This window comes from Bombus pyrosoma, linkage group LG16 (genome assembly GCF_014825855.1).
Source record: "Bombus pyrosoma isolate SC7728 linkage group LG16, ASM1482585v1, whole genome shotgun sequence".
NCBI classification, from domain to species: domain Eukaryota; kingdom Metazoa; phylum Arthropoda; class Insecta; order Hymenoptera; family Apidae; genus Bombus; species Bombus pyrosoma.
In genome coordinates this window covers 958,887-974,206 of record NC_057785.1, presented here as the reverse complement: position 1 = coordinate 974,206, position 15,320 = coordinate 958,887, and the positions used below count along the sequence as shown (strand labels likewise).

The 15,320-nt window shown below is 37.5% G+C and overlaps 1 protein-coding gene across 28 annotated transcripts in view; it reads left to right on the top strand.

The window, feature by feature from the left end:
* LOC122576224 overlaps positions 1 to 15,320 on the top strand; it is a 176,201-nt gene that overhangs the window by 108,903 nt on the left and 51,978 nt on the right. The gene's annotated exons all lie outside the window — the stretch shown is intronic.

The following is a 15,320-nucleotide window of genomic DNA, read 5'->3' as shown; positions in this document are numbered from 1 at the left end:
TCGCGAGTGTCTCGATCGAATTATTGTTGCTTTGTACAACTTTGAAGCTATCTATCAAGCGAGTGATAAATTCCATCGTGGAAGAATTTCGCGTCATTGGACAAGTTGTAATCGTCGCTACATTGGCAGAGGAGAAGATTCTGTGAAATTGCTGCGCAACAACGCTACAACAGACACTGCTTCTGCGAGGAAAGACGTTACGGTGAGAGTTGGTTGGCACGTGCCGATGCAACACACCTCGTTCCATTCAGCTCGCTTCCGAATGAGATAGAAAAATCACTGGACGATCAAATCTTGGTGAAAGATAGCATTTTTCCCTGCCTACTGGAAGATGGTTTAACCCTCTGCACTCGTATGTCGAGTGTGACTCGACGTCAGTTTCTATCTCAGCAGCTCCTTTGTCGAGTCCCACATTTTTTTGCGAAACGTGCGAAAGAAAAGCAGGATTGCATCCTGGAAATTGTTTCAAGATATATCATACGCTTAAAAATTAGAAAATACAACAATAGTGTGAATAAAACTGGTATTCTTTCTTCCTTTATGTTACGACCGTTCGCGAAGAGACGCGATCGCGAGGAAACGCGTCTCGCTGCGATTCTGATAGTCGACGCCGTTCCCCTGTTTCGATTAGGATAACAGGTAGTTTAAATGATTGTATCACTGAATTAACAGGGTTAATATAAGCTACTATTTTAAACAATATTTAAAATGATAATCAACACGTTACAACTGATTTAACGATGATACAACTAGTTTGTTATTATAATTCCACTCGACTTTATGATATTTCTCGACGTATTCGTTTGACTAAGCGATCTTGATTTTATTTCTCTGAACTTCTCGATGCATTCGGTTTGAATCCTCAAATGGTACTAACTGCCCTTCGATTTTTTCCTTTGTCTTCTTTTGGAGACGACCCCCACCACGCTCGGCTCTCGCAACCGTTCGAGCTTATGATCACGTATGCCATCTTTTTTGTGTAGGTAAAATAACGGACCGAAGGCGAATAGATGTTTTTTAGAATTCGCTGCTTGACGACAATTGCGCGTTTATCGCTACATTGTGTATATCTCGACGGTCATGTAAGACGATCTGTCTGCGAGACTGTAGTACCAAGGGAGACGGTTAGAAACACGACCTATAGAAGCCTCGGGACGTAGCACTTTATTTTTTTAAATTGTCTTCTTTCTTAGTTCAAGTAAATTTCAAATAAAGCACTTAAAAGCGTTGCTGCTAACGAAATTGAAATGTGAATTGAAGTGGAAAGTGGCTGGACAAACAGAGAGGACTGTTACACGTCTGCATCTCTACATTTAACGTAAGCTTCTCTGCAACTTGTTCGATCATTTTCTCCGCTTCGGTAGAATTTGTCAAAATAATAAAATACTTTGCAGAAAAGATTAGAAAATTGACCTGTAACATCTAATCAACCTACAATCGCAAAAGATCGTTTCTCCGCGTGCAAGACAATTAATCGGTGCATATGAAAGGCGTTTGCTCGTGGTCCATCGACGATGGAAAAGTTTCTTTCGTTTCATACGATGACAATAGATGAACAACAATTTCTGTTTTATACTATTTTATTGAATTAGGTGTGATCCATTTCGTTCTATTTCTATTATTATGATCGTGCACAATTCAATAAACTAATATGAAAGAAAAAACATTGTGCGCCTATTATTTGCTTATAATAAATAAACGAAAGAAACTTTTCGGACAACCATATAAATTTCCCAAATTTTCGTCGCGATCCTCGTTCGTATCGTTGGATATCGCGGTAAAAGCAGTGGCGAGTGACGCCGTAGCGAGCGGTCGGCCTTCGCGAGCGCAACTGGGCTTTAACAGTTAATTAAAGCGCGATCGATGGCTGATCGAGAATGTCGACGACGAGAAAACTCGTCTAATCACGTAATCGGTCGATTGAGCAGGCTGATTAATTATTCGACAGGCAATTCGCGCGTTGCAGTCTCTTACCAATGAGATTATTTCGCGGAATATTTTCCGTCGTATTGGTCCGGGGAGAAAGTCAGCGGACATTTAAGCGGAGGATATTACGAAATTCCAGTATGAAACGTCCTGCTGGAGATCCTGTCTGCTCGTTTCGATGCCTCGAGGTTTTGACCAAATCGCACGAGGTCGGTTTCTCGAGAATTCCCTTTCGGTGCCGAGTCGAACAGGATCGAGTGACCAACGTCGATGTGGCAATCTTCCTTTTGCCTTCCTCCGCTGTGTACACTATCATTCAAAACTATATACTCGTTTACTAACTGATTTTTGACAGGAGTGGTCACTGAAATGGATTAATTAGAAAATTAGAACAGATCGGAAGATTCCAGGTGATCTTATTACAATGATCGCAAAGTATCATAATAAATATTTAAATTATTTTTGTAATATATTGTTTTATAAATTGTTTTTTTTTTAATTACTATGCGATGCAAATATTAGCATCCATAACCGACAAACGCTGTAGGGAACGTAGAAAATGCATACTATTATATATATTGTTCGCATCATCCACGCGAGTACTCCCAATACACTTGTAAACATTTAAATACATTTACACGTGCCTATCTGAAATTGCACACAACCAAGTAAATACTTTTATAACGTCTCGCGGATTATGGCAAGATTGTATTACTCGCAATATCAGGCAATACCATTGCATATGTATGTATATTTTATTGCTTAATCTTAAAATTTTGTTTAGTAACGTTAACTAGATGAAGAAAATCTGTCGATGTTTTTAGAACGAAATGTTCTAAATCATCACTACGTCCTATTATATTATTCATTTTATGTTTATCACATAAAAATTGTTATGCGATAAACAAAATATCCTTTCAAATACTCTCACTTTAAACCCATTCAAACAGTCAGGATTTAACGATTTCTGACATATAAAAACGTTTTGATGAATTTCCAGTACAATTAATGTCATCTTTCATTTTTATTCGGAGCTATAACAGATTTTAGTTTTCTATTTGTGTAAAATGAATAAGAACGAAAATGTTAATTTGTAGGGATAAGAACTGTCATGTTTGCGAAAACAAAGCAACGGTAATGCGTGCATATTCTAGCAGATAGATGAAGACTCGCATTATTATATGGAAAAGTATCATAACAAATATTAACGAGACAGCAAATGAGTTTCATTTGTTTATAATTATATTTAACTATATATTTATTATGTTAAATCTGCATGTCAAAAAACTGTATAATCTATATCAATTTTGTTCACACTGAGAACATGCAAATTTAATTTGAAAGGAATTTTTGCATAAATAATGAAGGGAAAGGCTGGTAGTAAAGGTATTAGGTTGTTCGAAAAGTTTCTTTTGTTTTATGAGGAAATGATAGACGCACAACGTTGTTTCTTTTATATTATTTTGTTGAATTACGTAGGATTCATTTTGTTTTGTTGAGACATTTCACACACTTGGTTTCACGTTTGTATGAAGGTGCGTTGTTATAAAAAACACGTTTGCGAAAGAAAGACACTTTCCGGACAACCTAACATATTGTACAAGATAGAAAAATATGTAGATGTTAGATATTGAAATAAAAAGGACTTGTGACCTTATGCGTTGGATTTTTCCAACTGCCACAGACCAGTGGAATGAAAGATGTCGATCGTCCGTCTGTTAAGGGCCCAAGAAGACTTGGTCGAGTTTTATCTATTATTATTAATATTATTTTATTTATTATATTATTATATAGTATTAATCGACGTACGTGTAAAATTTGCTTGCAATGGAGACGAATTTTCCAACAATTTTTCAAATGGCCTTAAACGCACTGACATTGTATGCTACGTATCTATTGAAAAACGATTTGTCTTGCGAAGTGAAAGTAACACGTTCGTCACAGACGATTGTAAAATCAAAATATCCAAGCTTTTCCCTCGGATAGATTTAATTCTTCATAGGAAAATGAACAAGTACTTTTATCTCATCGATATGCAAATTTATCATCGCCGTAATAAGCGTGTAAAATGAAACTTCTTTGATTTATTATCGATTAACGTTATATTTCTAGATTATCTCGCGTGCGCATTTTCCATGCGATCTTGCGTACAATTTTCCCCAACAAAATGGTAAAAGTTCAATAGACGCTGCTCTGATAGACCGAAGTGTACAGTATCCTTTTGGACGGCAGTGTACTCGATCTATTGGCCCGTTCGTTCGCAGAATACTAATCGGCGTGGTCATTTGAGCTGCGCATTTGAAAACTTGTAACGAGCAGAAAATTAGAGCGAACGGCTGGTTGGCTGGTGCCGCCTCGAACTTCGACCTATCGATTCGAGGTCGGAACTTTCGCCGATGGGAGAACCGCAAGCTGCAGAGGCGTCGAAATAGATAGCGCGCGTCCCTGTTCTCATACCGGAAGTCTGTGGAAAACGGTAGACAGAAGAAAGTATCGGCGTGCAAATACCAAGATATTCCACGGTTATATTGGTTTGGCAACTAAATGGTTGCGGATTTTGTCATTACCACCTAATGACAAAATCCGCAATCACTTAGTTGCCAGTCCAATAGTACGAAAGTATTTGACGTGGAAAACTCTTGCGAATATATTAGGCGTGCTAGAAAAATTGTTCTGAAATTTCTACATTATCGCAACAAGGCAACACTTTCTCACATATTTCCATACGTAGAATCTACAAGATACAGAGTGCACACTGTTTAATTGTGCTAACTGATTAACTTCACCGCTATTTTGCAACTGTGTATCATACTTTCGTTCTGCTTTAGCAATTGTCTGGCGGATTCATGGCAAAATAATCGCGGAGCGTCACATGGCTCAAGAGCGAGCCAAAATTGTTGAAACATTTGATCAAAGTAATCGTTGCGCAAGTTACGCTATTATTTCGATAACGTGACCGAGTATTCTTAAATGAAATCACAATTCTTAATACGCTAATCGTATTCTATCTTGACATTCTTCATAAAAAATCATCAACTTGTACTTTAACTGCCACCTTGGTCACGGTTTCTCCTGTGACGCCAGGATGGTTATTGATGACCGAAGCGCTTCAATTTCTTAGAACTGTAAAAATTGTATGAAAACTGACAGTTAGGGCATTTTGAATATAACCGATAAATAGAAGATACGTTGAAATAAAAAGTACCCCACTGGACAGTTAAACATTTTTGTTAGAACATCAATAAAGAAAAATGAGAGCAAATCTTGCATCTAATGGTGCACTGTGATAAAACACTTTAAACATGAATGTGGCTCATCGATATAATCTGGACAATAGGTCACCTTTTTCGTCCGATTCCTAGCAATTTTTGATCCTAACTGTTTAACATTCTTTTATACCACTTTCTGCAAAATTTTCGTGCCAATTGAAAAAATTGAATGAAAATTGACAGTTGGGGCATTTTGAATATAACCGATAAATGGAAGATACTTTGAAATAAAAAGTACCCCATTGAACAGTTAAACATTTTTGTTAGAACATCAATGAAGAAAAATGAGAACAAATCTTGCATCTAACTGTGTATTGTGTTAAAACACTGTAAACATAAATATGGCTCATCAATACAATCTGGACAATAGGTTTTTTTTTTATTTAATAATTTACATTCACAATTTGGCCAATTTGGACATTTGGTGAAATTTTTTAGCTGTTTGATTATCGCGTGGGTGGCTACCCCCAGCGGGGTACCATCTTCGTGTTTGTTAGGTTATATCCTTTGTGAATCTGGACAACAGGTGGTCACCTTTTTCGTCCGATTTTTAGCAATTTTTGATCCTAACTGTTTAACATTTTTTTTATACCACTCGCTGCAAAATTTTCGTGCCAGGTACGTTTGCCCTTCTTTCTTCTGCATTTCGTGTCGTAATCTTTGTCGAATAAGTACATTTGACGGCTCTGGCGAATGGCACCATGTAAGGTGTATTGCGAGTGCCATTCTAAAATCTGATACCTCGATTTTTGTTTTTGTTGCTTGTTTATAGAGTATCATCGCGTTTGAAATTGATGTATTTAACAATAACTCTAAAGCTAATTTTATATACCACTTGAGGGTTCTTCTATGTGGTGTAGAATATGCTATCATTTGATCTGATAAATTTACAGCACAGTTTCCTCTCTTGTAATCTACACTACCATTGGTTTATCACAAACATATTTTTCTCTGCGAACCGCTACCATTTCAGCCGAATGTTTCGTCGAAATCATAAAAATAATCATAACACTGTTTACTAATATCTTCTACACGTTTCAACAATACATTCTGCACGTTTTGCCTACGACGAAATAACAAAAGCGAGTGGTTTGTTGAAATAAACGGAGCCTTGCTATAATATGTCGCTATCAACTGTTATCAACGCATCACGGTGGTCACCTGTGACCACCAATAAGATAAACGGTCCATTGGGGAGGAATGTTTACATCATCAATTTATTATTATTTTGCCATTACATGCTTTGAATAATAAAAATACTCTCGTGACGTCCTGAGCGAAACATGTGATTTCTGCGTGGCAGTCAAAGTGTTATTTAACAACGACTCCCTTCCATTTTAATAACGATTCATTTCTATTTGATGATTCTGTGGCATACAATTCTCAAAATAACCGTGTCATTATAGGAAAAGCTCTCCATTACTGTTCGAATACTTTCCTCAACTTGTATACTCGTTCGTATCGTTCGATGGACAGTAACGCACCGATCCAACGCTTTTCGTCCCTTGCGGATGCAAGCACCGAATCCGGCGTGGCAGTCAAAGTGTTAACCCCTTGGCATACGATGAGGTCTCCGAAACGTCAGCAACTGTTTACAGCGGACGCGGAAAATCCTACGTCGATTCTGTTTTATTTAAAATGTTCTTTTATCTGCTTGACATAGCTATTTACAACGCTTATGTCCTGTATTCTAAGTTGCCTAATTCAACAAAGCAATCGATTGTAAATCTTCGATTGAATATCGCTGAACATATGCTACACAATTTGTCTGTTTCTAATTATCCGACACACGGTAGACGGTCGCAAAGTGGGTGCCCAACTCGGCTACAAGCAAAACATTGACCATATTTTCGACTAATAAAAGGGAACATCCTGCAAAAAGATGCCATGTGCGCGTAAAAAATAATATAAGAAGCGAAACAACTTGACACTGTAGAAAATGTCTGGTTCTTGCACATATTGCAAAATGTTTTCAAATGTATTATACTTCATAGAATTATTCATTTATTATCTTATAATGTTACTCAATTACTGCCCATTAACAGTATATATCGACCTGATTAAATGTTATATTTATTTTGCAATGTGAATTTCGAAATAAAGTGTCCTGTTTCTACGATTGCATATAACTGTTCAGTTGAGCCAGATGAAATATTATTCTTCGGAAGCATCAAATTCCATCTTATTTGTACGTTAAGGGGTTAATCAAATTAATTTAGCAGATATTTTAACAGTTACACTATGAAACCTGTCGTACGAGATACAGGAAAATTCGCAACATACCACTTTTTTATTTTTATTTTCTTCCTTCTGTTTTATACGACAGATTTTAGCAAATCTAGGTTGAGATATCTGCTGAACTAGCAACTTTCTCCACGTGTAAAAGTTAATAATGTTTTATGGAGAATGTGAAGATTGTTCGAGCGGTGCATTCTAAACGATATGATTCTATTATTGCGTTGGCAACTAAGCGATTGCAGATTTTGTCATTTGGTGGTAATACCAATTTTGCGAAAAGTTCAGTAAAATATCTTAGTCACATCATGGAAAAAGACGGTGTGCGATCAGGAAGAGATAACCTGAGAGCAATACGCGAATTTGAACGCCCAAAGGACAAAAAAAATGTAAGACAATCACTGGAGAAAATTAATTTTTATTATAAATTTATAGAAGATGTCTGCAAACTTTTAGCACCACTTGATAACTTATTAAGGAAAAATGTGGAATTATGAAAAAGAAGAAGCAAACTTCAGCTTAAAGCAATTTGATGGAGCACAAAAAGCCACAGATTGGACATCAGAGTATGAAACGGAGTGAGAAAAATGAAAAATCCAAAATGAGGAGAAGAAAATCAAGTGCTTGAAGATGTATTTGAAATTATAGGCGTATCGTGCTGCAGTCCAACCCTTGTTGCTAAAAACTTTTAGAAATAAAGTTTTCCAATTTTCCCAGTTGTATCATTAAGTGTTAATGACAAAATCCACAATCACTTAGTTGCCAACCCAATAACTCACCAAATTTTTTCAATTTCCACTGAATAAATATCGACTTTCCTTTAGAAGATAACGCGCGAATTTTTGCAATTTGTACATTCGTTTCGACGTCTTATGATCATTCGAAACGAGAAAGTTGCCTTCGTCAGGTTCATCTATGCTTTTCATGATCGTGTTTCTACGATACTTTACGTCTAACAGAACGACGCCTCCTTAGAATTTTAGGTGTCTCAAGCTGCATTTCGACTATTCCTCTTTCTCACGAACGCGTGCAGATATCCGTGCAATCTACTTATTAAACGTGCAAATTATACTTTTCAAGTTTAGCGTATTACAGTCCATATTATATTGGCAACTAAGTAATTGCAGATTTTTTCGATACCACCTAGTGACAGTTGGTTGATACCGATAAACACGATAGACGATATTAATTAGTGTAAATAAAAAAGTATGAAAAAAGCTAAGGAAAGCGAGGCTAAGTGAAGTGAATTTAATTGCATCTGTTCGATGTTGAGGTTTTGCAATTATTTTTCAATCGATCCAGATATTCTCCTTATTTCAGTCTCAATTTACCATAATCACAAAGATGGTACCCCGCTGGGGGTAGCCACCCACACGATAATCAAACAGTTAAAAAATTTCACCAAATGTCCAAATTGGACAAATTGTGAATGTAAGTTATTAAATAAAAAAAAATTTACCATAATATTTGACGACTTACGGCAAGAAGTAAAAAGTTAACCAGACCTCCTACCATTACAATGTTGAAAATATAATATTGGGTTGGCAACTAAGTAATTGCGGATTTTGCCGATACCACCTAGTGACAAAATCCGCAATCACTTAGTTTCCAACCAAATATCTAAGAGGAATATACTATGTCACGCGTCCATCTACGGGAAAACTATAATTTCTCCTCTAACGGGTAATTTACTAGCAATGTCCACTCGTACATTAAGATCGGACACCCTGTATATTTGTTAGAAGAGGAATATCGAAACAATCGTTTCTCTCGAACTACGAAATTCTTTCGCTTTTCTCCTTTCTCCGTGGCAGAGCTGAAGGAAGGTGCGGAGCACGGCGAAAGGACGACTCACCCTGTGAAATGAAAGTGGATTCCGCGTGCAACAACGACGATGCAGAAACGCGATTACGTCTCTGTAAAGCGAGCCTGTTGAAAAAAAGCCGCATCGACGATTCGACAGGCGACAAAATAAAAACGGCGAGCGAATGTAGACGAATTATAGCGTGCAACGGCGTTAAAAAATCCGTGTAATTGTTCCGTTCCTAAAGCAGAAGCTAAGCGAACGCGGCATACGACCGACTCGATTGTTGACTATTCACGTTCACGACTCGGTAATGACCGTGAATCACACGGTTGCACGGCGGGCTGCTTGTGTGGAAAAACTCGTAAAATTGATTGTGCGTGCAAGTCACGTTAAACCGAGGTGATTTATTATCCTCAAGTGGAATGACCGAGGAATAAAAAGTTGAATAGAAGAAAGTGCAAATGGCGCTAATTCCTCCGGTTGATGTTCGTGACTCGGTCCTTCGATTAGAAGGGAATCGAGTCGAACAGGACAAATAGAATCCTTCGTTGAAATCAATCGATCGCCAGCAATCAGCCAGAGGGCAGGCTCCGCTCATTTTTAACCCAGATACTCCGACCCATGCTGACGTGATCTCCGAGTCATTTTTTTTTTTTTTAATAGTCCAGCGTCGCGGTTCTCCATCGATTCTCTCGAGTTTTCTGCCGAGCTCGCTTTAACGAGCCCTACACCTAACTGTTTCGTAAGCTTCTCCCGCGGTTATGTAAATCCAGACACTGGACTTGATACCGGTTATTCATTGGCTCCGATTAGGCGATCTACGTTGTAATAGTCGTCTGATCGACTTTCGACTACGAATCGACACGGTGACAATCAGGTTAGCAGGAAGCAAACGAGGCAGGAGCGAGGCGATGAACAGGAAGCTGGACGTTTAATCGACCGATCGGTTGTCGAGACGAATGCGTGTCTTTATTGCGACATAATGGAAACGATAAAAACAACATTCCGTAAGAGAGTGGTGAGAACCACGATCACACTTTTTCTCGGATTCTGTCCACGTTGTGAAACGTTTCATCCGCAAACTTTTTTTAAAACCTGACTACGCGATGACGTGACACGTCGTTTCCTGCGTGCAGTGAAACTGTTTTACAAACTTATTCGTTTGTATTTATGCAAATGTCTGTAGCTGTTATTTCATGCAATGCAGTTTCACGGCTAACGTGAATATAACATCGAATATTTCCGAGTTCGTAATGTCGTGCATTATAACGCCAAGTTGTCTTCCTGTCCATTTCTGAATTGTTGTTTGCGCGGACGCGTGGAAAATACAGACAGCCGGGAAATATCTTTTCAGAGAGAAAATCTCAATCATGCGCGAGGAATATGTCTCTCATGTCCTAGCGTGTTTTACTTTCGCGTTACGAATTCCTTAAACGCATCTGTCGAATCGAGAATCTTTGAACGATCGAAATATGCGTCTCCAGTCACGTGCCGGAGGGTTTAAAGGGGTTGCCAGAGGCGTAAGGGGGTTTCTATGGATTTTATCAAGTGTCAACTATTTCTTATAGAGGTGAACGTGGAACTCGATCGATGCAGATACGCTTCTTGTTTCTGATTCGATTTATCCGATCATGTGATCCCAGTTTTGGGTCATTGGTGATCGGAGCGCTTCAGCTCCTTACAATTGTAAAAATTGTATGAAAATTGACAGTTAGGGCATTTTGAATATAACCGATAAATAGAAGATACTTTGAAATTAAAAGTGGCCATTGGACAATTAAATATTTTTATTAGAACATCAATAAAAAAAAAAAGTGAGGGCAAATCTTGCATCTAATGGTGCACTGTGTTTGCATCCGTATCTTTGAGGGGTAATTTACGAATATTATTATAAACACACCTTAGAAAATAATTGTAAATGCTGTTTTATAATCACATAATTGAAGTTAGAAGCGTGCACATACCTTACTATTATACAGGGTGGTTGGTAACTGGTGGTACAAGCGGAAAGGGGGTGATTCTACGCGAAAAAAGAAGTCGAAAATATAGAATAACAATTTTTCGTTTGAGGCTTTGTTTTCGAGAAAATCGACTTTGAATTTTCGCTCGGTACGCGTGCACTTTATCGCGTCTCGTTATAAGGGATCTCACTGTAGATCGTTGTCTCGATGGATATTATCGCAGTTTAAGTTTGTTTTTGCCGTAACGGAAGATTAGGAATACATAATGAAATAATATGAAGTAATCATAAAGTTTATTATTACAAAAATTGCTGAAAATGTTGTCCATTCTGCCAAACACATAGTTCTGCTCTTCTAATTAAATTTCTATGATCACTTTCTAACGTATTTGATTGTTCTAAAGTATGAAAGGCTACAATAATCTTTTCTTTCAATTGCTCGCAACTTGCGATTTCTTCAGAATTCAGACAATTGATTTAATATGGCTCCATAAATAAAAGTCAAGCGGAGTTGAGTCAGGAGAGCATGGTGGCCAAGCTATTGTTCCAGCACGATTAATCCAACCTTGGTATTGCTGGTTTAAAAAATCTCTCACATGACGACTAAAATGTGGCGGTGCACCGTCTTGTTGAAAAATTAAACTTCCTCTAGTTCTCAGCGGTACATCTTCTAATAATTCCGGTAGTTTGTTTTATAAGAAATCGAAATATGCTGCTGACGTTACATTTCCTTCGAAAAAATATGGCCCAATAATTAGATGTCCGATTATGCCAGCCGATACGTGATAAAGTGCACGCGTACCGAGCGAAAATTCAAAGTCGATTTTCTCGAAAACAAAGCCTCAAACGAAAAATTGTTATTCTATATTTTCGACTTCTTTTTTCGCGTAGAATCACCCCCTTTCCGCTTGTACCACCAATTACCAACCACCCTGTATATAGAATGAGCAAATACTGTTTACTAATGTCTTCTACACGTTTCAACGATATATTCTGCACGTTTTGTCTACAACGAAATAACGAAAGCGAATGGTTTGTTGAAATAAACGAAGACTTGTTATAATATGTCGCTAACTGTTACCAAGGCGTCACGGTGGTCACCCGTGACCACCAGTAAGATAAACGGTCCATTGGGGAGGAATGTTGTCTTACATCATCAATTTATTATTATTTTGCCATTATATGCTTTATTGCATTTTATGCAATCAAAGAGCAACATTGAAAAAGCAATAGATAAAAAAGGGCCGGCGTGACCTTTTGCGGGGCCTAAATTTTACAACGAGGGACTATTTATTTACGAATGCTGTTATGTATTATGTATTTTTTATAAGCAGTTTTTTAAACAAATCCAAGTAATATTTTTTTACGTCCATAATTCGCTTTCAAGGTGGGAAAAATTCAGTGAAAGAAGAAAATCTGTAATCATGTATGACTTTCGCAAAAAAAATTATTGATGTAGTTTAATTTCTCCAAAAAGTACATTTCTCTGAATGCGCCTTGATTTTTTTATCTAAAGTAGTTTCCAGGATATCATGACTTTAGGGAGTTGCACTGAACTTTCATGATTTTTGTCACTCCTTTATACTGAATCATCGCTACTAAAAAAAATATCTTGCATCTTTTAATGGTATCATTATTTTGTAAAAAGTTATTCAAAATCGGTGTTTTTTAATTCCGTAATTTTCGTAGATCGCGCTGAACCTGGCTTGCGCTGGTTCTGGATAAAAATGTCAATCTATTCAAATAACTTATCCACGGTAGTGAAAATCCATTTTGTAAAACTACATTTAACTTTCTTTTGTCCGCCACTGCAAATGCATCCTTAGCACTTAGCCAACCGAATAGGCAGATCTTCCTGTGAAGAACATCGCTGTGTGACCGAACGGGGAGATCTACCTTTTTGACTTTTTTGCAACGCGTTTTCTCTTTTTTTTGTTGTTGTTATTATCAATTATTGTTTACCTGGAATTATTCCAAATTAATTTCTGTTCTGCTTTTATAAACTACAGTATACAATAAAATACACCAATTTAGTGATGTTAAAATTAATTCAAAAGTTACACTATCTGACATTGTAAACAAATATTAAAATGCATTATGAATTTTACATTTCACGTTCAACTTTTGTTATTTATCATTAGTCGTCTTTAATGTTTGTCTGACGAATGCATAAAAAATTCAAACCGCAAAAATCGACTTGTTACAAATGTCGAGACATTGGTACGATAGTAAACAGACATTTGTCAAATTTCAACACGTCCATCACAAGATGACGATCTCTCGACTCATCGATTCATCGAGGCTGTAGCCGTTTCGTGGACAATACGCGTGAGCCGCAACGTCGAATGGATTACGTGAGCGAGTCTGTTGAAAAGGGTCGAGAGCGGCCCGTGAAACCTGACCACGCATTTTTCGGTGAAAGCGAAAGCAATTCGGCGAGCAGGATCGGAACCGGTAAAACGGCGCTTTACTTGCTGTACCGGCGAGACGCGGTCGATCGCGTGGCGTCGTCGTCACGCAACCCTCGCCAGCTCCGCGCCCTTCGATCGTAAGTGTACAACACGGACAAGGTTCCGGCATTTCACGGTCGAAATAGACGTCGAGCGAACGAAACCAGAAACTAACGAGCAAAACGTCGTTCGATCTCGTAATCTCGCATTGAGAAATATTCTTAAGCGGTGAAAGTTTCGAAGATATGTTTTGGACAATTCATCGGACTCTGTGCCGAAGACGTTGTGTAACTGCGTGTCTGCTACTTGTTAGCGGCTACATGGGGTGTTTTACGTTGTTGGAACAGCAGTCGTAAATATTTTATTTTGTAGTTAAACGACGCACCTGCGTAAAGGTTTTCTCTCATAAGATATCCACGATAATAATCGAAATTTTTCAACGAGACTGAGAGTTTACTTACAAAATAGCGCAGCAAGTTGTTCGATCGAAATATTCACCGTTGCGTTCTACAACTTTAATTTTTCTATATAACAATACAAATGAAAAATTGAAATTCCAAATCAACTTTTGATTAACACGGTGGCCATTGGTGACTGGAGCGCTTCAATTTCTTACAATTGAAAAAATTGAATAAAATTGACAATTAGGACATTTTGAATATAACCGATACATGGAAGATACTTTGAAATAAAGAGTACTCCATTGAACAGTTAAACATTTTTGTTAGAACATCAATAAAGAAAAATGAGAGCATATCTTGCATCTAATGGTGCACTGTGATAAAACACTTTAAACATAAATGTGGCACATCGATACAATCTGGACAATAGGTTTTTTTTTTATTTAATAATTTACATTCACAATTTGTCCAATTTGGACATTTGGTGAAATTTTTTAGCTGCTTGATTATCGCGTGGGTGGCTACCCCCAGCGGGGTACCATCTTCGTGTTTGTTAGGTTATATCCTTTGTGAATCTGGACAATAGGTGGTCATCTTTTTCGTCCGATTTTTAGCAATTTTTGATCCTAACTGTTTAACATTTTTTTTATACCACTCTCTGCAAAATTTTTGTGCCAGGTACGTTTGCCCTTTTTTCTTCTGCATTTCGTGTCGTAATCTTTGTCGAATAAGTACATTTGATGGCTCTGGCGAATGGCACCGTGTAAGGTGCATCGCGAGTGCCATTCTAAAATCTGATACCTTGATTTTTGCTTTTGTTGCTTTTGTTTATAGAGTATCATCGCGTTTGAAATTGATGTATTTAACAATAACTCTAAAGCTAATTTTATATACCACTTGAGGGTTCTTCTATGTGGTGCAGAATATGCTATCATTTGAACTGATAGATCTACAGCACAGTTTCCTCTCTTGTAATCTATACTACCATTGGTTTATCACAAACATAATTTTCTTTGCGGACCTCTACCATTTCAGCCGAATATTTCGTCAAAATCATAAAAATAATCATAACACTGTTGACTAGTATTTTCTACACGTTTCAACAATACATCCTGCACGTTTTGCCTACGACGAAATAACGAAAGCGAATGGTTTGTTGAAATAAACGAAGCCTTGTTATAATACGTCGCTATCAACTGTCACCAAGCTGCCACTCGTGACCACCAATAAGATAAACGGTCCATTGTGGAAGAATGTTGTCTTACATCATCA